Source organism: Triticum urartu, chromosome 2 (assembly GCF_003073215.2).
Source record: "Triticum urartu cultivar G1812 chromosome 2, Tu2.1, whole genome shotgun sequence".
NCBI lineage: Eukaryota > Viridiplantae > Streptophyta > Magnoliopsida > Poales > Poaceae > Triticum > Triticum urartu.
The window spans coordinates 669574540-669597632 of NC_053023.1; the positions used below are offsets into that span (position 1 = coordinate 669574540).

Genomic DNA, 23093 nt, shown 5'->3' on the forward strand with positions numbered 1-23093 from the left:
ACAAATCCGTTTTCACCATTAAATGCAGTGAGTTTTAGGCAAAAAGACCCCATGCAGATTTGACTCCCACCACACGATGTGAGCGTTAGCGTTATCCTTACATATTCATATAAACGAAGGAATCAAGATTCTAAAAGAAGCTAATCCTTTCCTATTTCTGTTGCTCCGATGGCAGGTATGGTGTGGCAGATATAACATCATGAGTGCCGGCCGGCCAAAATTACACACAAACACATCCGACCAAACGTAGTACTAGTAAAGAAACAGTAGCAGGAAGGAACCAGAGGAATTACTACTGGTAGGCGATCAATTTCACAAGCGCTTAACTTGGGAGAGGCAACGTACATAGTTCACCAGCAACTGCAACACAAAAGCATGCACCTGGAATGGTAGCAACGCGTGCACAAGCTAGTCGAGCACCTGTATGTCTTGTCTATGCTATATATAGTTGTCGATCGGCACGAGTGAAACACTCCACGCTCGCGCGCCACCCGGAAAGCAAGCACGTCTCAGCGCACACCATGAACCGCATAACTGTCTGTCTGTCTGTGAGAGGACTTGCATGCAGACTACCTATCCACGGGGAGGAGCCTTGACATCGGTATCGAACCGGGCAGGGACCGCCAGCGCATTGCCGCCCAGCTTCACGATTTCGCTCAAGTCTTCTTTCGCCGACTTGACCATGGCGTGCAGCTTCTTGTTCATCGTCTTGCTCGCGTTCGCCAGCGACTCCTTGCTCATGTTCTGGTCCTGTAGGGTGTTGAAAGTGTCCTCCCTCTTGGCCTGGATCGTGTTGAGGTAGTCGATGTACTTGCTGATCAGCCTGTTCACCTGGGGTTTTGGAGACCTGTGCTCAGGCAAGAACTTGAACTTTGGGAGCTTGGATTCGGCAAACTGCACAACAAGAGACAGAACAGAGCAAATAAACAAGTAGCTTTTGACCACGAGTCATGTCCGGCTATGATATGATAGAAATCAATCGCTGATCAGTCGTACCTATAGGTTTAGGGAAACATGCAGCTCCTATGTACACTCGTGTACACGTGCAATCTTTGCATCAGGAAGAAGGTAACAAAAAGAGGGATTGGCGGTTGGTGTACGTGCCTACTGTTGGCTAGTGCAAGCTAGCGTCGCGTGGTAAGCTCGAGGAATCCATCCAGCAGGCAGCTAGCCTGCTTGGCCTAGGTACGTACGCTTGTTGTAGTCACCAGAATCAATTAAGCTGCTTCCGTAGCACTAGCCAGCGAGGGTACTTCATATCGAGGAGCATCGGCATATTGAGGGAGGGCCGACGCATGCATCAGTTAAGTTGTTGCGAGTATATATCACACATGTGCTAGTACTACGTACCTTGGACTTCACGGGAGCTCCCTGGGCAGATGATTGGTGTTCTCCCAAAGGTCGTCTGCCATCGCGTCCTATGACAATAGCAATAGCAGAATTGTCATCAGGAAATAGCTAGTGAAAGCAACAACAAAAAAACATGCAATGCACATCGGTAGGGATGAAAACGGAGCGGAAACGGTCGGAATTGAGTGCTACCACATTTGTTTTCATATTCTTTTGCAGAAGCAAAAACGAATACAGAAACGTCGGAAATGAATACGGAAACAGATACTATCGGAAACGGACACGGAGCGAATATGGAGCGGACACAGAAACAGAAGTGGGCGTTGACCGGAACTTTAAACCCCCTTGGATCATAGAGAAACACACACACACAAAAATAAGTTTAATGAATTGTTAATATGGCTAGAAAATAGTATGTTTATTTTAGCAACTTAGGATAGTATTGTACTAGTAGTGGACAATTGTGCATAGGGAAGTTGAGTACATGTGCGATATTAGAGGTTGGGCCTCAAATGATCGTAGTTGGGAAAGCAGCCATATGCCTATAGTAAAAACAGAAAATCCATATCCCACCAGAATGGAAAATTCCGTTTCCATGCCTGTTTCACCGGAACACACCATTTCGTTTTTGTTTCCGTTTTCGCATAAAAAATCCATTTTCACTTCCGTTTTGCAAAATTCCATTTTCGTTTTCATATTTCCTCTTCGTTTTCATTTTTCCTCCGGAAAAGCGGAAAGTTTCCACTCTGTTTTCATCCCTACACATCGGCTGGCAATTCATCCATACTAGCTCGTACCAAATACAGAAGCAAAGCAACCATGTTATCTTATTTGTGGCAGTCGTATGTATGAGCAAGCATGCATGCCGAGGCAAGTGATCAAACCAAAAACATTTTCCAATGCAATGCAGAACCTTGTAACTAATGCAGGGATCATGCCTCTATCAGTTTCAGTTTTTTTTTACTTGCTAGTAGTACCATAAAACAGCAGCCCAAATGTATCGCCTATACCAACTAAATTAAGGAAGGAAGTAACAATAATGGAGGTGTGATGTGTTGCTATTAATCACCTATTAAACGAACCAATTCGTGCAGTTTATACGAGGTTCCTAGTGCACGTACTAGTTACTTATATGCCTCACACAGGATTTCATCCATGATTCTGGATCATGTGACTGCCTATACAACCCGGAACTGTTTGCATCCATGATTCCTGCAGCTGGCCTGGAACTTGGTGTCCTGGATTTCAGAGCTAGCTGCAGGCAAAATCTCGCTGAATCGCCCTAAAAAACCTGAAATCCAGGCCAAAGCCTCGCCAAATCCCCTAAAATAAACTGCCACCTGAATGGATGGGCAGACAAAAGCACCTCGCATCCGGATCCAAACCAACTCCATCACGGAAACGTAGAACTGGTGCGACATTCATAATCCTCGCAGCACAGCACCGACGGGAACCGGATCCCCGTCCCCGCCAGCGCCGCGTGCGTGCGTGCGAGGAACTGCTCAGATATCGGGGTCGGCGGGGGCTCGGGGAAGAGTAAGCAGCGAGCGCGCGGAGACCACGGCCGGCAACGGCGAGCATAAACCACGACGGGAAGGATCCTCACCTGCTCCGGAGGTGGGCGCGGCCGGGTGGGTGGGGGGCGACGTCGGCTCGATTCGCTCCGAAGGCTAAGGCGCAGGCGCAGGCGGCAGCGTCCAGGAGGAGGCCGGAATGGAGGAGACGCAGGCTAGTGGCTCGCTGCCTGGGGCTGGGGTCAAGGCATGTACAATGGTGTTATCTTAGAAATGGCATGTAGAATAAATAATGAGATGACTCATAAAAAAAGCTTGTCTTCTCTTATTTAAGATAAAATAAGAGATAATATCTTAGTATAATATGTGTCATCATATTTTTAGGAATAACTAGTTATGAAGATAAGGCTAAGAAATGACCCATTGTAGACATCATTTTTTGTCATCTTTTAATTACATGCAAGACCTAAGATAAAATTATCTTATCAACTATTGTACGTACCCTTATATATCAGGCCGAGTCGGTGTGCACTGCACTCGTGGGCCTCGCGTGCTATCCGCGGCCCTGTGTGGGGATTTGGTTGGCCAAACGCAAATTAATTGCTACTACTCCAATAGAATTAGACGCCATCATTATTCTCGGTCAAAAAAAAAGAGACTGGCTACTCCTAGATTCCATTTTTTAACTACATTACACACTCCCTAAATCTAATCAACTGAGTATTTACTCATCACTCAGCAGATCTTATTTATTAGCTTCATTCGGGAAAAAACAAAGATGGCTGGAGCAACATACTACTCCATCCGTTCTTAAATTACTTGTCGCGGAAATGGATGTATTTAGAACTAAAAGTGCGTCTAGATACATTCATTTCCGCAACAAGTAATTCAGGACGGAGGGAGTACTGCATGTAGCCAGCTTTGGGTGAGGCAACATGTACGCTACCAGCATTGGGCGAGGCAACATGGACGTGCTGATCCACGAAATGTGTGGTTGGACTCACCTCCAGCTTCTATCCTTGAACTTTTAGCGGACTATGTAAGTGTTGTTTGATATTAATAAAGCTAGCCATGGCGGCTTTTTCCTCAAAAAATAAAAAGAGCGGTACAAAAATACCACATCACACATCCATGAAAGAAACACCAGGTTGGGGGTCCAAACACATCTATATCAACATGACCAAGACCAATGGCTTCAAGGCTTGACGACATAAAAAGCTGTCAGCAATGGTTGTGCGCCCATGGTGAAACCACTAGAGTTTCATTAGGGCTAGGTGATTGATTGGTTGCCACATGTACTAGGTGCTCTGCCTTGGTAAGCTGGACCTCTCTCAGTTGTTGGCCACTGTTGAGGGATGCATCCATCATCGGGAGGGTCACGGAACCATCCTTGTCTCCTGTCTGGTGGCGGTGTACCACCGGGGCGCTCGTTCTTTTCCCGACCGGGGCAAGGTGGCATGGTGGTGGCCAGATCTAGCTGTTTGGGGGGTGGGTGGGGGGCTCGGACTTGGGACCGTTCGGGGGTGGGGAAGGAGGTGCCTTCCCCCGCGCCTCTCAAGTCTGAGGTGGGGATGGCGTCAGGGCCATGGTTGTCGAGGTGGCGACCTTGGAGGTGGGAGCGGTGGTGCTCATGGGCGGAGCTCGCGTCTCGGGTGTTGGGTGGTTACCATGGTCGTGTTGGCGGCGTAGTGGCCAAGGTATGACATCTTGGATGCAAAGAGGGCTTCCTGGGGTGAAGACTAGCTTTGGATCTGCCAGGTCGGCGGCGGCGGCGGCCCCTATGGGCGTCGTATCCTTCTTGAAGGCGTCGTCGCGGTTCCTTTTCGTCCTCCATGTTGCTCTGGGGAAACCTTAATCCCTGACTGGAGGGTGGCGGTTGCCATTCCTGAAGGCGTCGCCTTATAACACTCAATTCATCATGCATGACTTCGTCTCTTCATGGTGACTCCTGTTCATGGTGAATGACTTCAAAAACTTCAAGTGGTGCCCTTCTTCTTACATGCAGTTTGCTTGGAGTGGATGTATCATGTCTTGATTGTGTGCCATGTGGTATGTGGGCAGTGCTTTGCTTATAAATCGGAGCGCATGCCTTTCTCGCGGTAATAGACACATTTCGGCTTCAGATCCAATCGGTACTTAATTTTAAATAGGATTGTCCTGTGTTAAGTAAAATACACCAAAACTTCTTACCTAGTGCTCATCTGAGAGTTTTTTGTACATGGTGACAATATATCTTTCCTATTTATAAAGGTTGGAGTTGGTTATGAGTTCACTTGTGAGACCATACAAATACACAAATGTATTTCTACTCACATGTGGAGGTTGACATAAATAAACAAAGGTTACTTTCAAAAGGCGTGAGACAATCCAAATAAACAAATACACTGCTACCCTAATGTGGGTGAGGGAGTCCTGGATTAGGGGGTGTTCGGATAGCCGGACTCCTGGACTATGAAGATACAAGATTGAAGACTCCGTCCCGTGTCCGGAAGGGACTTTCCTTGGCGTGAAAGGCAAGCTTGGCGATACGGATATGAAGATCTCCTACCATTGTAACCGACTTTGTGTAACCCTAACCCTCTCCGGTGTCTATATAAACCGGAGGGTTTTAGTCCGTAGGACAACATACACATAAACAATCATACCATAGGCTAGCTTCTAGGGTTTAGCCTCTCCGATCTCGTGGTAGATCTACTCTTGTACTACCCATATCATCAATATTAATCAAGCAGGACGTAGGGTTTTACCTCCATCAAGAGGGCCCGAACCTGGGTAAAACTTCGTGTCCCTTGCCTCCTGTTACCATCCGGCCTAGACGCACAGTTCGGGACCCCCTACCCGAGATCCTCCGGTTTTGACACCGACATTGGTGCTTTCATTGAGAGTTCCTCTGTGTCGTCGCCGTCAGGCTCGATGGCTCCTACGATCATCAATAGTGATGCAGTCCAGGGTGAGACCTTCCTCCCCGAACAGATCTTCGCCTTCGGCGGCTTCGCACTACGGGCCAATTCGCTTGGCCGTCTGGAGCAGATCGAAAGCTACGCCGAGCGCGCCGCACTGTCACGACGAGCATGATCTAGCTCTGCCGCCGAACAGTGCCCTGGAGGCCGCACCCGCGTCAGCTCCGACCCTTAATTCGGAGCCAACTGCACCGATCGAGGATGGGCGGTTGGACGCCACCTCGGGGGCTGCGACCCCAACGACGATTGAGCCGAACACCAGCCCCGTACTCTGCGAGACTCGTGACTCCAAGGAGCCGGAGTCCGAACCCTCCGCGCCCCTACCGGTCGAATCCGATTGGGCGCCGATCATGGAGTTCACCGCCGCGGACATCTTTCAGCACTCGCCTTTCGGCGATATCCTGAAGTCACTAAAGTCTCTCTCTTTATCAGGAGAGCCCTGGCCGGACTACGGTCAGCAAGGTTGGGGTACGGACGATGAAGAAATTCAAAGCCCACCCACCACCCACTTTGTAGCCACTGTCGACGACTTAACCGACATGCTCGACTTCGACTCCGAAGACATCGACGGTATGGACGCCGATGAAGGAGATGATGAAGAACCAGCACCTACTAGGCCCTGGAAAGCCACCTCGTCGTATGACATATACATGGTGGACACCCCAAAAGAGGGAGATGGCGATGGAACAGCAGAGGATGACCCCTCCAAGAAACAGCCTAAGCGCCGGCGTCAGCGGCGCCGCTCAAAATCCCGCCAAAACAAACATGGTGATTCCAGCACGGGAGATAATAATACTCCGGAAAGCGCCGAAGAAAACCCCCTCCAGCAAGATTTAGCACACACTACTAGGGAAAACCTTATACACAGAATCTTAGCAGCAACGCGGTTCAAAAACAAACGCTACTGCTAATTAGCAGTAGCGAACTTGAGGAAACCGCGCTACTAATAACCCGATAGTAGTAGCACGGGTTTTTACCCCTCTCTACTACTAAGTGATTTCCACCGTGCCTCCCGGGACCAGTCGTAGTAGTAGCGCGGGTTATAAACACACGCTACTACTAAGTCCATAGTAGTAGCGCGGGTTATAAACCCCACGCTACCACCTGCATCTTCTCCCACCCCACCAACCACTCCACCATCCACCCGCCCACGTTTACCAAAAAAAAAAGTTCCACCCAAACCTCGATCCAAATCCCCTCCACCGCCGACCTTCTTCCGCCTCCTCTCCTCTCCCAATCCACGAGTGTGTGCAGCCCCGAGCGCTGCAGCCGGCCGGCCAGGCCTCCGCATGACCGCCGTCTCCACCACCCTCGCCCCTCCCCTCACTAGAAGACGACGAGAAGAGAATAGGTCAGGCGGCGGCTCTTAGTCCGAGATCCGCCAAGGGCTTGGACCTGGAGATCCACATCCATGGCCGACGGCTAGGACCTAGAGCTCCACCTCCATGGCGCTAGCCGCATCTCCCCAATCGCGAGCTCGCGCGCCTGGACATGACCTCCATCAGTCCGTCTGCTTCCACTCCGTTCGGCCGATGACGCCATGGCCGCCAAGGTACTCTCTCGATCTACTTCCCTTTCCCTTTCCTTTTTTCCTTCCCTTCCCTCCCTCATGCGCAGCCAGCTTTGGTTTGCACAGACGCAGACGCACACACACAGCAACGTTGCTGACTTGTTGCGTGAGGCAGCAGGCGAGGTGAGGTGAGGCAGGAGAGGACTACCCCAAGAGCCTACAAGCCCTCCTTCCTCCACAACAATGAACAGATCCACCGGCCGTACCCACCTTCTTCCGATCCCCAATCTAATTTCTCTTCCTCTCTTGCAAAGGAAGAACAAATTTGATACTGTACCCGTCAATGTCGAGTCTAACAATCCCATATCAATTCATCTTCTCATCTATCTCAGTGGTGAATTACTACTACTACTATTATTATACATGCCGTCTTGTAGGTAAATTTGACCTTAATTTTGGCCCAATGTATGTACTATAGATCTGAAAGTCCGCTTCTCCAATTCTTCTTATTTAAATGAGGCCAACTTTTTTCAAAGCAGAGTTGAGTTGAATGAATCATTAGGTTCGCTGGGATTCCACCTATTTGTGGTGTCCTTCCTCTAGCTGCTGACTATTATTGGGAATTATTACTAGTTCATGAACTATTATTGAATGAATCATTAAGTAGTATGTGTGTGTATGACAGGCCTGTTGTTGTGTTCATGTGAATATCATCATACTGTCGTGTGGTAATTTCGTAGCGGATGAATGTGTTGGATGATGGATCAATCTCTATATATCTGCTGTTGAATGGTTGCCCTGTGAATGGTTCTACGCTCTGCGATGAATAGATCATTGCGCGACATGGCTTGTCGGCCTGTTCATGTAATGAGTTGTTGCTTGCCATAGCATATAGATCACTTATAAATGAAAATGGCCGATTTAACTCAGTTCAGTCCATTTTAACTCAGTTCATGCAATGTGTTTATTTTATCTTAATTCGGCATAGCATATAGAGGTTTATGTCTGGCCTATTCATGTAATGTGTTTATTTTAACTCAGTTCGGTCCATTTTATTTTTTGCAGATAACGGATTGTAAACAATTTTGAGTTTCCCACAAGAGAAATAGAGGTTTGGAGTGACAATTGAAGCCGGGACAAACTGAAACTACCACAGGTTGCACGTGAAAATCCACCTTATGCATATATTCATTTATTTTTTAAGTTACTATTAAGAAAAACTCGAATATGAAAAAATCCACCTTCATTTTAATATTCTGCACAATATTGGATCATAGTTCACTTGTCATTTTATAGTTGTTTGCTTTGTGCTATTTAAATTACATATTGTAGTAAACTGAAAGATGCTCTTGTCTGGTCCTTGAATAAAATTCCACTAGGCCTATGCGCCGTTGGACGGGGGTCATCCTCCTGTTCTAAAAAAATGCGCAATTGGACTAGGTTTCCTTTTGTTCAGTTAGAATCTTGATGTTTTGTTTCCCCTATAAGTTAGCTAACTTCCCTTTTCTTGATGAAATTGTCAGGAGTGATGCTTTCTTCATATGTAATTCTATCAGAGATATGTTTGATGTTCATGCAGAGCCATGGACCATTCTATTCTCTATGACCCCGGCGACGGAGGCTGCCAGGACAGAGCCGATGGCTCCGGCCAGCGAAGGGAAGGCAGATGGAGAGTGGGTCAATGTATTTGGGTGAGGAAACCATGATGCTCTTCTTTACTTGTTTTTTGAGGAAGCTGTAGCCTCTCGCATGCGCATGGTAGATTAAGTTGTGCAAGTGGGTAGTATCTTGATTTCCACTGGACATGTTGCCATGGAGCTGAAAACAATTGATGCTTTGCATAGGTTCATGGCCCTGCCATATGCTTGCTCATGTCTATGTCCATGAGCAACAACAAAATCAATCATTTAGTAGCATATCGTCTTAGACCTTAGTACTTGCCCTAGCAACTGGATATACCGGACTCTATAGTGCTAGTGCACTTTCATTTTTGTTAAATTTGTACACCCTGCCTGAGAAAACAGTAGCCGTCACTTAGCTTTTTGTTGGGTGCCTTATATAGGATGCACTTCCTCTATTACCGGACGACATCCACTAGGTTGATGATCCTAAACAGCCTGGGAGAGTGAATGCTTCAATGCTCATCACATACGTGTATGTAGAGTCTGGACTAGTTCATAATCTGTTTTCAACATTTGTACTACTAGATAAGTAGTAATTTTGAACAACTTTGTGGCTTGCAAAAACCAGATTGCAAGTAATTCTTAACATCTTTGTAGCTTGCAAGAACATACTTGAAATCAGTTGACACATGACCCCCGCGACAGAAGGCACTGATTTATGCTAATGATTTAGTAACTACAAATTTCTGTATTTTTCTTTGCCTTGTCCCGCCTAGCAATGTATTGTATTTGTCTTCCAAGACTGAACTTGGTGCCAAACATTGCGGCACGAAGTAAACACATCACCCTGCCTGATGTGGTACTATATATAGTGAATAACCTAACAAGAAATCTGCTAACACACAAAGTAATTTAGTTCACATATGCATTTCTGTGTTTCTTTTGGACTTTATGTTTTTCTATGCATTTGCCAAATCTATATATTTAGTTTGAATAAGAAGTGAGGAATTAAGCATATATATTCGGCATGATCCCCTTTAAATTGCTAGATGATAAGGAATCTTAACTTAATGGGTCTTGTGAATTGTAATATACTATTTAGTTTAACTGATGCAATTTGCGTACTAACAAGTTTTCACTTTCCCGACGTGGGCGCAGGGGTGATCGATGCTGACTAGCGTGGCCTGGTGGGCGTTGTGCTCTTCAACCACTTGGAGGCGGACTTTGCTGTGAAGCACAGTGGCCACGTCGAACAGATGAACGTCCAGGTGATTTTGACACCGGAGGTCTTTGAGGTGGAGGTCCTCGACGCCATCGTCCGGGGAAGGAGGATTCGGGTACATTGGCGCCTGAACTCCAAGCCTTGGTAGATATATCTAGAGAAGTGATTTGTTTAGGTTGGTGGTGGACCACTAGGGGAGGTACTTCGATGATGGTTGTGTGTCTGATGTTAAATGGAATCCTGAGATGGTTCTGTGACGTTGGTTTGCTTTGCAATGGACGTATTACCATTCATGAATACCACATCTAACTTTTATTTTTTTAATTCCTAAATTGTTAGTAGTAGAGTAGGTTAAAAGTGAGCGCTACTAGTAGTTAGGTTAGTAGTAGTGTGGGTGTTAGCTTAGTAGTAGCGCGTGTGCACCCGTGCTACTACTAATCATTTAGTAGTAGCGCGGGTTTAGCCCACGCTACTAGTAACAGTTAGCTGTAGCGCCTTATTGGTAGCGCGGCTGTCCGCGCTGCTGATAGCCTAAAAACCCGTGCTGCTGCTAGCCTTTTCCCTAGTAGTGACAGGAGGATGGAGAAACCAGCCCTCATGAGAGAGCGACAGACAGAGAGGTCGAGGACGATAATTATATGCCTCCCTTCGAAGACGAGGCAAGCCTCGAAGACGACGAATTCGTCGTGCCAGAGGATCCCGTCGAGCAAGAGCGTTTTCAACGCAGGCTTATGGCCATGGCAAGAAGCCTCAAGAAAAAACAGCAACAGCTTAGAGCTGATCAAGATTTGCTAGTCGACAGATGGACTGAAGTCCTTGCGGCCGAAGAGCATAAACTCGAACACCCCTCCAAGAGCTACCCAAAGCGCAGGTTGCTACCCCGATTAGAGGAGGAAGCACTTGATGTGGCCGACCAGCCACCTCGTGGCCGTGATAGAGAGGCCTCTCGGCCCTCCACTCAAGCCGCACCCCGTACCAAGGCACGGGAATATGCGTCGGACTTACGAGACATGTTGGAGGACAAGGCAAGGCAAACAAGATCGATCTACGGATCGCGTGGGCGCCCCACGGCCCGAGACGGTAACCATCACGCCGGCCACAAATTCGGCAGGGCCGAACACAGTAGACAAGGCTCATTGGAGCTACGTCATGATATAGCCCAGTACAGAGGCGCCGCACACCCACTCTGCTTTACAGACGAAATAATGGATCATCAAATCCCCAAGGGTTTCAAACCCGTAAACATCGAATCATATGATGGCACAACAGATCCTGCGGTATGGATCGAGGATTATCTCCTTCATATCCACATGGCCCGCGGCGATGATTTCCACGCCATCAATGTTGGGGACGTAGTAATTTCAAAAAAATTCCTACACACACGCAAGATCATGGTGATGCATAGCAACAAGAGGGGAGAGTGTGATCTACGTACCCTTGTAGACCGACAGCGGAAGCGTTATGACAACGCGGTTGATGTAGTCGTACGTCTTCACGGCCCGACCGATCAAGCACCGAAACTACGGCACCTCCGAGTTCTAGCACACGTTCAGCTCGATGACGATCCCTGGACTCTGATCCAGCAAAGTGTCAGGGAACAGTTCCGTCAGCACGACGGCGTGGTGACGATCTTGATGTTCTACCGTCGCAGGGCTTCGCCTAAGCACCGCTACAATATTATCGAGGATTATGGTGGAAGGGGGCACCGCACACGGCTAAGAGAACGATCACAAAGATCAACTTGTGTGTCTAGGGGTGCCCCCTGTCCCCGTATATAGAGGAGCAAGGGGAGGAGGCCGGCCGGCCCTATAGGCGCGCCAAGGAGGAGTCCTCCTCCTAGTAGGAGTAGGACTCCTACTAGGAGGGGGAAGGAAGTGGGGAGGGAGAAGGAAAGGGGGGCGCCGCCCCCCTCTCCTAGTCCAATTCGGATCAGGGGGAGGAGGCGCGCGGCCCACCCTGGCTGCCCTTCTCTTTCTCCACTAAGGCCCATATGGCCCATTACTTCTCCCGGGGGGGTTCCGATAACCCTCCGGTACTCCGGTTTTCTCCGAAATCACCCGGAACACTTCCGGTGTCCGAATATAGCCGTCCAATATATCAATCTTTATGTCTCGACCATTTCGAGACTCCTCGTTATGTCCGTGATCACATACGAGACTCCGAACTAACTTCGGTACATCAAAACTCATAAACTCATAATATAACTGTCATCGAAACCTTAAGCGTGCGGACCCTACGGGTTCGAGAACAATGTAGACATGACCGAGACATGTCTCCGGTCAATAACCAATAGCGGAACCTGGATGCTCATATTGGCTCCTACATATTCTACGAAGATCTTTATCGGTCAGACCGCATAACAACATACGTTGTTCCCTTTGTCATCGGTATGTTACTTGCCCGAGATTCGATCGTTGGTATCTCAATACCTAGTTCAATCTCGTTACCGGCAAGTCTCTTTACTCGTTTCGTAATACATCATCTCACAACTAACTCATTAGTTGCAATGCTTGCAAGGCTTATGTGATGTGCATTACCGAGAGGGCCCAGAGATACCTCTCCGACAATCGGAGTGACAAATCCTAATCTCGAAATACGCCAACCCAACATTTACCTTTGGAGACACCTGTAGAGGTCCTTTATAATCACCCAGTTATGTTGTGACGTTTGGTAGCACACAAAGTGTTCCTCCGGCAAACGGGAGTTGCATAATCTCATAGTCACAGGAACATGTATAAGTGATGAAGAAAGCAATAGCAACATACTAAACGATCGGGTGCTAAGCTAATGGAATGGGTCATGTAAATCACATCATTCTCCTAATAATGTGATCCCGTTTAATCAAATGACAACACATGTCTATGGTTAGGAAACATAACCATCTTTGATTAATGAGCTAGTCAAGTAGAGGCATACTAGTGATGTTTAGTTTGTCTACGTATTCACACAAGTATTATGTTTCCGGATAATACAATTCTAGCATGAATAATAAACATTTATCATGATATAAGGAAATAAAACAATAACATTATTATTGCCTCTAGGGCATATTTCCTTTAGTCTCCCACTTGTACTAGAGTCAATAATCTAGATTACACAGTAATGATTCTAACACCCATGCAGCTTTGGTGCTGATCATGTTTTGCTCGTGGAAGAGGCTTAGTCGACGGGTCTGCAGCATTCAGATCCATATGTATCTTGCAAATCTCTATGTCTCCCACCTGGACTAGATCCCGTATGGAATTGAAGTGTCTCTTGATGTGCTTGGTTCTCTTGTGAAATCTGGATTCCTTTGCCAAGGCAATTGCACCAGTATTGTCACAAAAGATTTTCATTGGACCCGATGCACTAGGTATGACACCTAGATCGGATATGAACTCCTTCATCCAGACTCCTTTGTTTGCTGCTTCCGAAGCAGCTATGTACTCCGCTTCACATGTAGATCCCACCACAACGCTTTGTTTAGAACTGCACCAACTGACAGCTCCACCGTTTAATGTAAACACGTATCCGGTTTGCGATTTAGAATCGTCCGGATCAGTGTCAAAGCTTGCATCAACGTAACCATTTACTATGAGCTCTTTGTCACCTCCATATATGAGAAACATATCCTTAGTCCTTTTCAGGTATTTCAGGATGTTCTTGACCACTGTCCAGTGATCCACTCCTGGATTACTTTGGTACCTCCCTGCTAGACTTATAGCAAGACACACATCAGGTCTGGTACACAGCATTGCATACATGATAGAGCCTATGGCTGAAGCATAGGGAACATCTTTCATTTTCTCTCTATCTTATGCATTGGTCGGGCATTGAGTCTTACTCAATTTCACACCTTGTAACACAGGCAAGAATCCTTTCTTTGCTTGATCCATTTTGAACTTCTTCAAAATTTTGTCAAGGTATGTGCTTTGTGAAAGTCCAATTAAGCGTCTTGATCTATCTCTATAGATCTTAATGCCCAATATGTAAGCAGCTTCACCGAGGTCTTTCATTGAAAAACTCTTATTCAAGTATCCCTTTATGCTATTCAGAAATTCTATATCATTTCCGATTAGTAATATGTATCCGGTTTGTGATTTAGAATCGTCCGGATCAGTGTCAAAGCTTGCATCAACGCAACCATTTACGATGAGCTCTTTGTCACCTCCATAAATGAGAAACATATCCTTAGTCCTTTTTAGGTACTTCAGGATGTTCTTGACCGCTGTCCAGTGATCCACTCCTGGATTACTTTGGTACCTCCCTGCTAGACTTATAGCAAGGCACACATCAGGTCTGGTACACAACATTGCATACATGATAGAGCATATGGCTGAAGCATAGGGAACATCTTTCATCTTCTCTCTATCTTCTGTAGTGGTCAGGCATTGAGTCTTACTCAACTTCACACCTTGTAACACAGGAAAGAACCCTTTCTTTGCTTGATCCATTTTGAACTTTTTCAAAACTTTGTCAAGGTATGTGCTTTGTGAAAGTCCAATTAAGCGTCTTGATCTATCTCTATAGATCTTAATGCCCAATATGTAAGCAGCTTCACCAAGGTCTTTCATTGAAAAACTCTTATTCAAGTATCCCTTTGTGCTATCCAGAAATTCTATATCATTTCCAATTAGTAATATGTCATCCACATACAATATCAGAAATGCTACAGAGCTCCCACTCACTTTCTTGTAAATACAGGCTTCTCCAAAAGTCTGTACAAAACCAAATGCTTTGATCACACTATCAAAGCGTTTATTCCAACTCCGAGAAGCTTGCACCAGTCCATAAATGGATCGCCGGAGCTTGCATACTTTGTTAGCTCCCTTTGGATCGACAAAACCTTCCGGTTGCATCATATACAACTCTTCTTCCAGAAATCCATTCAGGAATGCAGTTCTGACATCCATCTGCCAAATTTCATAATTATAAAATGCTGCAATTGCTAACATGATTCGGACAGACTTAAGCATCTCTACGGGTGAGAAGGTCTCATCGTAGTCAATCCCTTGAACTTGTCAAAAACCTTTTGTGACAAGTTGAGCTTTGTAGACAGTAATATTACCGTCAGCGTCAGTCTTCTTCTTGAAGATCCATTTATTCTCAATTGCTTGCCGATCATTGGGCAAGTCAACCAAAGTCCATACTTTGTTCTCATACATGGATCCCATCTCAGATTTCATGGCTTCAAGCCATTTTGCGGAATCTGGGCTCACCATCGCTTCTTCATAGTTCGTAGGTTCATCATGATCTAGTAGCATGACTTCCAGAACAGGATTACCGTACCACTCTGGTGAGGATCTTACTCTGGTTGATCTACGAGGTTCAATAGTATCTTGTTCTGAAGTTTCATGATCATCATCATTAGCTTCCTCACTAATTGGTGTAGGTGTCACAGAAACTGGTTTCTGTGATGTACTACTTTCCAATAAGGGAGCAGGTACAGTTACCTCGTCAAGTTCTACTTTCCTCCCACTCACTTCTTTCGAGAGAAACTCCTTCTCTAGAAAGTTTCCGAATTTAGCAACAAAAGTCTTGCCTTCGGATCTGTGATAGAAGGTGTATCCAATAGTTTCCTTTGGATATCCTATGAAGACACATTTCTCCGATTTGGGTTCGAGCTTATCAGGTTGAAGCTTTTTCACATAAGCATCGCAGCCCCAAACTTTCAGAAACGACAACTTTGGTTTCTTGCTAAACCATAGTTCATAAGGCGTCGTCTCAACGGATTTTGATGGTGCCCTATTTAACGTGAATGCGACCGTCTCTAGAGCATATCCCCAAAACGATAGCGGTAAATCAGTAAGAGACATCATAGATCGCACCATATCTAGTAAAGTACGATTACGACATTCGGACACACCATTATGTTGTGGTGTTCCGGGTGGCGTGAGTTGCGAAACTATTCCGCATTGTTTCAAATGTACACCAAACTCGTAACTCAAATATTCTCCTCCACGATCAGATCGTAGGAATTTTATTTTCTTGTTACGATGATTTTCAACTTCACTCTGAAATTCTTTGAAGTTTTCAAACGTTTTAGACTTATGTTTCATTAAGTAGATATACCCATATCTGCTTAAGTCATCTGTGAAGGTGAGAAAATAACAATATCCACCACGAGCCTCAACATTCATCGGACCACATACATCTGTATGTATGATTTCCAGCAAATCCGTTGCTCTCTCCAAAGTACCGGAGAACAGTGTTTTTGTCATCTTACCCATAAGGCACGGTTCGCAAGAACCAAGTGATTCATAATCAAGTGGTTTCAAAAGTCCATCAGTATGGAGTTTCTTCATGCGCTTTACACCGATATGACCCAAACGGCAGTGCCACAAATAAGTTGCACTATCATTATCAACTCTGCATCTTTTGGCTTCAACATTATGAATATGTGTGTCACTACTATCGAGATTTAATAAGAATAGACCACTCTTTAAGGGTGCATGACCATAAAAGATATTACTCATATAAATAGAACAACCGTTATTCTCTGATTTAAATGAATAACTGTCTGGCATCAAACAAGATCCAGATATAATGTTCATGCTTAACGCTGGCACCAAATAACAATTATTTAGGTCTAATACTAATCCCGAAGGTAGATGTAGAGGTAGCGTGCCGACCATGATCACATCGACTTTGGAACCATTTCCCACGCGCATCGTCACCTTGTCCTTAGCCAATCTTCGCTTAATCCGTAGTCCCTGTTTCGAGTTGCAAATGTTAGCAACAGAACCAGTATCAAATACCCAGGTGCTACTGCGAGCATTAGTAAGGTACACATAAATAACATGTATATCACATATACCTTTGTTCACCTTGCCATCCTTCTTATCCGCCAAATACTTGGGGCAGTTCCGCTTCCAGTGACCAGTCTGCTTGCAGTAGAAGCACTCAGTTTCAGGCTTAGCTCCAGGTTTGGGTTTCTTCTCTTGAGTAGCAACTTGCTTGTTGTTCTTTTTGAAGTTCCCCTTCTTCTTTCCTTTGCCCTTTTTCTTGAAACTAGTGGTCTTGTTGACCATCAACACTTGATGCTCCTTCTTGATTTCTACCTCCGCAGCTTTTAGCATTGAGAAGAGCTCGAGAATAGTCTTATTCATCCCTTGCATATTATAGGTCATCACGAAGCTCTTGTAGCTTGGTGGCAGTGATTGGAGAATTCTGTCAATGACGCAATCATCTGGAGGATTAACTCCCAATTGAATCAAGTGATTATTATACCCAGACATTTTGAGTATATGCTCACTGACAGAACTGTTCTCCTCCATCTTGCAGCTATAGAACTTATTGGAGACTTCATATCTCTCAATCCGGGCATTTGCTTGAAATATTAACTTCAACTCCTGGAACATCACATATGCTCCATGACGTTCAAAACGTCGTTGAAGTCCCGATTCTAAGCCGTAAAGCATGGCACACTGAACTATCGAGTAGTCATCAGCTTTGCTCTGCCAGACGTTCATAACATCTGGTGTTGCTCCAGCAGCAGGCCTGGCACCCAGCGGTGCTTCCAAGATGTAATTCTTTTGTGCAGCAATGAGGATAATCCTCAAGTTACAGACCCAGTCCGTGTAATTGCTACCATCATCTTTCAACTTTGCTTTATCAAGGAATGCATTAAAATTCAACGGAACAACAGCACGGGCCATCTATCTACAATCAAACATAAACAAGCAAGATACTATCAGGTACTAAGTTCATGATAAATTTAGGTTCAATTAATCATATTACTAAAGAACTCCCACTTAGATAGACATCCCTCTAATCCTCTAAGTGATTACGTGTTCCAAATCAACTAAACCATGTCCGATCATCACGTGAGATGGAGTAGTTTCATTGGTGAACATCACTATGTTGATCATATCTACTATATGATTCATGCTCGACCTTTCGGTCTCCGTGTTCCGAGGCCATATCTGTATATGCTTGGCTCGTCAAGTATAACCTGAGTATTCCACGTGTGCAACTGTTTTACACCCGTTGTATTTGAATGTAGAGCCTATCACACCCGATCATCACGTGGTGTCTCAACACGAAGAACTTTCACAACGGCGCATACTCAGGGAGAACACTTCTTGATAATTAGTGAGAGGTCATCTTAAAATGCTACCGTCAATCAAAGCAAGATAAGATGCATAAAAGATAAACATCACATGCAATCAATATAAGTGATATGATATGGCCATCATCATCTTGTGCTTGTGATCTTCATCTTCGAAGCACCGTCGTGATCACCATCATCACCGGCGTGACACCTTGATCACCATCGTAGCATCGTTGTCGTCTCGCCAATCTTATGCTTCCACGACTATCGCTACCGCTTAGTGATAAAGTAAAGCATTACAGTGCAATTGCATTGCATACAATAAAGCGACAACCATATGGCTCCTGCCAGTTGCCGATAACTTGGTTACAAAACATGATCATCTCATACAATAAAATTTAGCATCATGTCTTGACCATATCACATCACAACATGCCCTGCAAAAACAAGTTAGACGTCCTCTACTTTGTTGTTGCAAGTTTTACGTGGCTGCTACGGGCTTAAGCAAGAACCGTTCTTACCTACGCATCAAAACCACAACGATAGTTTGTCAAGTTGGTGCTGTTTTAACCTTTGCAAGGACCGGGCGTAGCCACACTCGGTTCAACTAAAGTTGGAGAAACTGACACCCGCTAGCCACCTTTGTGCAAAGCACGTCGGGAGAACCGGTCTCGCGTAAGCGTACGCGTAATGTCGGTCTGGGCCGCTTCGTCCAACAATACCGCCAAACCAAAGTATGACATGCTGGTAAGCAGTATGACTTATATCGCCTACAACTCACTTGTGTTCTACTCGTGCATATAAAATCAACACATAAAACCTAGGCTCGGATGCCATTGTTGGGGAACGTAGTAATTTCAAAAAAAATCCTACGCACACGCAAGATCATGGTGATGCATAGCAACGAGAGGGGAGAGTGTGATCTACGTACCCTTGTAGACCGACAGCGGAAGCGTTATGACAACGCGGTTGATGTAGTCGTATGTCTTCTCGGCCCAACCGATCAAGCACCGAAACTACGGCACCTCCGAGTTCTAGCACACGTTCAGCTCGATGACGATCCCCGGACTCCGATCCAGCAAAGTGTCGGGGAAGAGTTCCGTCAGCACGACGGCGTGGTGACGATCTTGATGTTCTACCGTCGCAGGGCTTCGCCTAAGCACCGCTACAATATTATCGAGGATTATGGTGGAAGGGGGCACCGCACACGGCTAAGAGAACGATCACGAAGATCAACTTGTGTGTCTAGGGGTACCCCCTGCCCCCGTATATAAAGGAGCAAGGGGAGGAGGTGGCCGGCCCTATAGGCGCACCAAGGAGGAGTCCTCCTCCTAGTAGGAGTAGGACTCCTACTAGGAGGGGGAAGGAAGTGGAGGGAGAAGGAAAGGGGGGCGCCGCCTGTCGGGGGTTTGGTGCGACATATGCCAACGGATGGCTTATCATGGTGGGGGCGAGTAGAACGTCGCCGGTGCCTGGAGACGGGATGAGGCGAAGACATGCACGCCGGCGAATCTTACCCAGCTTCAGGGCTCTCAGGGAGATAATACCCCTACTGCTGCTCTGCGGGGTCTCCGCATGATCACTATGGCCAAGTGTTTACACGGTTGCTCTTTGAGCTATTTCTTAGAGGTAGGAGAGGGCAAGGCTAGCTCTCTCCTTCTATCTGGTATGGTCAAGAGCTACCGGGTTCCAACCCTTTGCATGGGTGCCCTGGGGGGTTTATATAGGCCTACCCCCCAGGGGTACAATGGTAAATCGTTTGGGCGCGGGCCCAGCCGTTAGTGCCTTTGGCCTCCGATTTCTCCGCCGACTGCTGGGGCCCGCCGGTGGGTGGGACCGGCGACTGGTCTGGTACGGAGCCGACAGGCCGCGTCCGCCGCGAGCGGGTCTTGCCGGCTGCTGATTACTGTAGCCGTGCTTCTGATGACGCGGGCTTGTTCATGGGGTCGTGGCAATAGTCCCGCCGCCTGGCGGGCGATCACTATTGCCACTCCCCATCACATCTTGATTAATGGCGCATGGGGCCCAGGGGAGGGCTCGGCCGACTCCCCGGGCCGACTCCTAACGGATCCGACTGGCGGTCCTCTCGCCGTCTCCTAGGGTCTCACTGACTGGTGGGACCTGCTGCTTCCGGGCCGTTCAGACAAGCTGTCGTGGGCGCCGGACTCGGTACTGTGGTGCTGATGTCAGGGCCGGCAGGGCAACAGTGCCACGCCGCACGGAGATCTTCCCGAGTATGGCGTGCTGTGGCCATGCCTGCCCTTGGTAAGGGGCGGGAGTGGGCTTCACTGTAGCCACGGCCCTGCCCCATCCCCTTCGATGAGGTCATGGGTTTGTTGGAGTCGCCGGCCGACTCCCCAAAGCCTGCTTCTCTGGAAGTCGTCCCTGGGACTCGGCCGTGAGCAGGTAGTCGGCCGCCCTGCCGTCGACTCCTCAGGAGGCGGCTCTTCGCCCTGGGGTCTTGAGGGGCGCAGCCTGCCCCGATGTCTTGAAAGGTTATGGGACTCAGGTTGGCCTACCCGTGGCCCATTACTCCGACAGTAGTCCCCGAAGCTGGTGAGGCGCCGCGGGCGATCGGCCGAGAAGCCTCAGAAGTTTCTCTTTCCGGGTGCTCAACACATGGTCTTTGACTGACTTCTGCCGGGCGGTCTAGAAGGAGTCGGACTTGCTCAACTCGAACTCACTCAATTCCGACTTGCTCAATATTTCGAACGTCGCGGCAGGATTTTAAGTGGCGTGCTAGCTAAGCCTCCAGGCCGCCGCCCGTTCTTGGCCTGTCACGCGAGGGCACGTGACCAGGCCGTCCTGCTAGCCTACGCGTGCGATGGGATAGGCCCATGGGCGGGGCCCGCCACTACCGCGCCTCAGCGCCCGAGCGGATCCGCTGCGGCCCCGGTGGACAGTTGGGATTCCCGTGGAGTTACTGCGCGCAGTAACTTTACGTGGATCATGGGGGTCGTGGGGTTGTAGGCGCAGTAAATCCCCACGTCCGTCCCCTCGGCTTCGCAGCCCACGGGGCTATAAGTAAGGGGAAGAGGGGGGCACGCGTGCCCCTCCTTCCCACTACTCCTCGTTCTCTTCCTCCTTGCTGCTCCTCGCTCTCCTCCTTCCTCTTCTCTTCTTCGCTCCGCCGCACGCCCAAGCTCCGGCGAACGCTGCGGCGACAGCTCGCGATGAGTTCTTCCTCCGCTGTCGCGCCTCCCCTAGTGCGCTTCGGCACCTGGGACGGTTCCGAAGTTCATGAAGACCACATTGAGTTCCTCCGCCGGACCCGTCGGCTTCCCGGCGAGGATCGCGTGCAGGTGCGTCTTGCACCGGAGGGGGAGATTTCCCCCGCACCGCAGGAGGGCGAGCGGGTCATCTTCCGCTCGCACTGCCTGCGTGGGCTGGGGCTGCCGGCGAGCAGTTTTTTCCGGTCCTTCCTGGAGTTCTACGGTCTCCAGCCGCACCAACTCACCCCCAACGCAGTGGTGCTGCTGTCCTCCTTCGTGGCCCTGTGTGAAGGCTTCCTCAGAGTCCTCCCCACCCTCGAGCTCTGGGGGGAGTTCTTCTTCTCCAAGCTCGGCACCCAGGCCGCGGGCGTGCCAGCTCAGTGCGGCGCCTTCATCGTCGTGCGAAGGTCGGGGGCCGACAATCCCTTCCCCTTCATCTCACTGATAAAGTCGGTGAAGATGTGGCAGAGATCCTACTTCTACGTCAAGAACGTCGCCACGAGGGGCGACTGGGTCAACCTGCCGGCTTTCGAAGCCGGCCCGCCGGCTGGGAGACTGCCCAACTGGTCGTACCGGGCCAGGTCGCTGATGCCTGTGGGAGCCGGCGCCATCACGCGACTCCGAGTGCTGACGCAGTCGGAGGGTCTGACTGGTCCAGACCTGCTGGCCGCCTTCGTTTCGCGCCGAGTTCTCCCACTCCAAGGCCGCCCTCACATGATATGCCAGATGAGCGGGCACCGCAACCCGAGTCAGATGTGCACCAAGGACATGCCTCACGAAGAGGTGGCCTTCATGGTGAACTACCTCTTGGACAGCAGGCTCCTGGAGGACTGGCGATTCGGCCAGGAGCCATACTCCCGCGCCAACCCCCCGCCCGTGGTGAGTCGCCTTTCTTTTCTTTCTTTAGATTGTCTTCTTTTGCCGAGTTTTGTTTTGACCAGTCGGCTTTGGTTAGAATCCCCTTCTTCACCCACCAGCCGGCACCTCGGGGCCGGCCCGTGAGTTCCTTGCCGACCGGGCAGAGAGTGACGTCGACGACCCTGATCTGGGGGCGGCGGCTCTGGAAGACGACGCCGAGGGAGGAGGAGGGATAGCAGGCGACTTCAGGCCTTCGGCTACCTTCGCCGACTGGCCTGAAGACAACGCCGAGGGAGAAGTCGCCCCTCGCCATCAGCCAGGAGCCAGCCAGCCTGGCGCGGGCTCTTCTGCCGCGTCGGGTGCTCCAGGCGGCGGGAAGAAGCGCAGGGCCGTGCCAACCTTGTTCGGCAGTCGGCCGAAGAAGCCCAAGGGCTCGGCTGCGGCGACCCGGCGGGACGAGGCAGCCGCGAAGGCCATCCGCTTCCGTAAGGAAGTGAAGAAGCCACCGTTGGTCTCCGTGTAAGTATTTTGTCTTCAAAGTTTTACTTTCTTTGTGATTTGTCTGAGTCTCTGCTTGCCCCTCTTGCTTCAGGACTCCCCTCTCTCTTGAGCGGGTCGCCGCCGCCTCCGTCATGGGGTCAGCGGAGACATCTGCCACCACTCGGCGGATTGACCCCGCTGCTGACCTCCGGGAGGCAACGGAGCGGAATGCGCAGGAGAAGCGCAACAAAGAAGAGGCCCTCCGCCTGGAGAAGGCGGAGGCCGACATGGCGGAGGCCTCCACTAAGAAAAAACTAGCGGAGGCCGAAGCCG

At 48.5% G+C, this 23093-nt stretch overlaps 1 long non-coding RNA gene across 1 annotated transcript; it reads right to left on the minus strand.

Moving 5' to 3' along the window:
* Window positions 1–277: 277 nt before the first annotated feature.
* Window positions 278–3109, minus strand: LOC125533994. Its single transcript, XR_007294395.1, has 3 exons — window positions 2957–3109; window positions 1351–1418; window positions 278–894 (listed from the first exon to the last, which is right to left on the minus strand). It is a non-coding gene; the product is annotated as an uncharacterized LOC125533994 (long non-coding RNA).
* Window positions 3110–23093: the final 19984 nt, after the last annotated feature.